Source organism: Centruroides sculpturatus, unplaced genomic scaffold (assembly GCF_000671375.1).
Source record: "Centruroides sculpturatus isolate CEXI.00-Female unplaced genomic scaffold, Cexi_2.0 scaffold201, whole genome shotgun sequence".
NCBI classification, from domain to species: domain Eukaryota; kingdom Metazoa; phylum Arthropoda; class Arachnida; order Scorpiones; family Buthidae; genus Centruroides; species Centruroides sculpturatus.
The window spans coordinates 666002-669172 of record NW_019384432.1 but is presented as its reverse complement, the minus strand read 5'-3'; positions in this window follow the sequence as shown (position 1 = coordinate 669172).

The following is a 3171-nucleotide window of genomic DNA, read 5'->3' as shown; positions in this document are numbered from 1 at the left end:
CACAATTTTATATATGTGAATATAAATAATCATAAATGTTATTGTTATTCTTAAACTTATAGCATTCATTACAATTGTATTAAAAATTGTTTATATTTTGTTAACTAAATAACTATGTTTCACCTCACATATATATGTTATTTAAATACTTAAAGACATTGTTAGAAAACTTATATATGTATATATAAATATTAATATTTATTGATAAGAAAAGAAATGTCACAAATAATTTATAATATTGTTATATCACAAACTATTTTACTAATTAATAATGTCTTCATCTTTATTCTAGAATAATCCTAAACTTTAATTGAAAACTTTAATTAAAAACTCATGATTGTTATTAAATAATTGTTAAATATAGTTACAAATATAACTAATCCGGTTATGCCTATGAGGTACCGGAAATGTACATTTTATATGTACCTAAATAAAAGATTGTGTGTGTGTGTGTGTGTGTGTGTTTAGCTATATTATATATCGAATTTAGAGATGTTTGTATCCATGTTATTTGCTTCTAAGTAGGTTTGTAATTTTGCTATTCTATCTTTATATTTGATGTATGATTTTTTTGTAATTTTCTTCCCTCTATTTTTGATTTTACATAATTTTTTAGTTTGTTGCTAATTTCTATTTTTATATCATTGTAATCCTCTGGGAGGTAATTTTCTGCATATATAATTGAGGTGTGATATGATGTCTAGTTTGGCCCATCAGTTTGGGCCGTTAAAGTCCAATCCAGTGTGTAGTATTTTTAGTATATTTGTTAATATCTCTACGTCAGTTTTGTTTAGCACTAAGTTATCTTTTCACTTTTAAAAATGTGGTTCCCTGGTTAAAAATGTGGTCTGTACAACCACTGCCAAGTAACCATCCTATTTCACCTATCTTTGGCTTTTTGTTTTTACTTGTTGTATAAATATTGTTTGCAATAGTAGTCTGAAACCTATTTCCTTGATATTCATGTATGCTTTTATGGTAAGCACGCGGACGAACAAAACAATGAAAGTTGTCTACAATAAAAATTTTATTGTCGGTTCGTGCGGTTATATATATATACAAGATTCTTTAGGATCCCAACTCCAATATATATTCGATTTCGGCAATATATTTATATATTGGTACAAGAGAGTGACACGTTTTTCGTGACAATATTAAATTTTACTTAACCTATATTAATCTAACTTATATACTAATGAAGAATTATAGAATGAAAAAGTTAAGATTATGAGCAATAAGAATAGGACAAAATGCTGATGGGGTACCCCAGTTTTCTTTCTTCCTTCCTTTATACTTTGCTAGTATCAAGGCAAAGACTTGCGTTGATCTGCCTTTTTTTGGACTTTGCTAGTATCAAGGCAAAGACTTGTGCTGATCTTCCTTCCTCCCTTCTATTCTGTTCGATATTTCTCTAGACGTTCACAGATCTTGCAGTCCTATTTGGTTTCAATGACCAGGACTTCTTCCTTTCTCCGTCTCTCTCATCCAAACGCTAGCCACAGAATGAATGTCTCTCTCTCCCGACTTGCCTCAGGGTCTCTTTTCACTACCCTTGTTTGTCGTTGTATTTCCTAGAAAACGTTTACCACCAGCCGGGAGGACTGACTGTTAGAAAGTTCGAGAAAGTTTATAGACAAAGGAATGAGGAAACAATATTAAGTTTAATACTAATTACAAATATATAAACCTTTTGTGTGTCACCACACTTTGATGATAATTTTCTTGTCCTCTCTGGAAGTTTCTGGCATTAAATGATCCACGTCCTTGGTAAACAGAAAAACCATGACCTTGATCACGGCTTTTAATTCCATAACAACAATCTCTTTTTAAGTGGCCAGGCTTACCACAGCTGAAACATTTCAACTTATTCTGAAATGATGACCTGGCTTCAGCTCGAAATACATTTGATCTTATTTGACTCTTCATTAGATTTTTCCTCTACACTTTTTAACTTTATTTTCAGGGTTCCTACGCACCTGGAAAGTCAGGGAAAGTCAGGGAATTTGTCGAAAATTGTCAAAAAGTCAGGGAATTTGTCAAAAATTGTCAAAAAGTCAGGAAATTTGTCTCCTTAACTGTGTTGTTGATCTCGTTTGCTGAATATACATGACCAATCATAGCCATACGAGGCGGCAAGAAGTAATGCTGCAATCTTTAATAAGAAAATACACCAGAATCCATTTTGAAATGGTTTTTTTCATCGTTCTGAAGCCATNCCTTGCGCTGGGATGAAATTAGTTTTCTGCAGGAGTGAACCTTCCTGGCAGCCCAGCCCCAACTGCCACATCCATATGTGATGATTGGTGTGAAGATGTGGTCGTAAATGATACTGACTGCCTCGGAATTAAGACCCCACTTCTTGCGGGCAACCTGGGAGAAAGCCTGAAAGATGAGGTTGGTTCTGTTGGTAATATATTTTATATGATTGTCCCAACTAAGGCAGTGGTCCAACCAGACACCAAGGTATTTGATTGCCCTTTCAACTTTGACGGAGTGATTATTCATGCGAATTGTCGGTGTGTGACGGCACAGATTTGGTTGTCTGGGTTGATTAAAAACAATGCAAGTAGTTTTGCCAGGGTTAAAATTGAGTTTGTGCCTGATGCCCCAGTGATGAACATGGCTAAGCGTATCATTGCCTCTGCTCTCAAGTGTAGCACGGGAATTATCGCCAATCAGTATCAAGACATCATCCGCATATGCTATGATGCCGTCGTGTCCAAAGTCTTCTTGAAGAAAAGAGTTGAAGGCAAGATTCCCGAGGCTGCCCTCAGGAGTGGTCCACGGACCAACCCCTGAGGGCAGCCTTGGGCAATATTTCTTTTCACATGATGTGAGCCGTATTGTAGTAGAGCCTTCCAGTCGTTGAGGTAGTCCTTGAAAAGTTGATATAGATTGGCTGGGCAATCAATATGTTTGAGGCGGTACAGGATAAGTGGCCACCATGCGGAGTCAAAAGCCTTGGAGATATCAAGGCTGGTGGCAAGCACATACTTGTGCGTACTGAGGAGGCTATTGACGTTATTGACGGCATAGTGAATGGCATCAGAGGAAAAGGGCTGTTGGCGGAAGCCAAATTGGGTTTCACTAATGATGTTCCCAGTTTCAGTATGCCAGGTCAGACGATCAGTTAACAGGTGCTCCAAAACTTTACCGAAAACAGGCAACAGC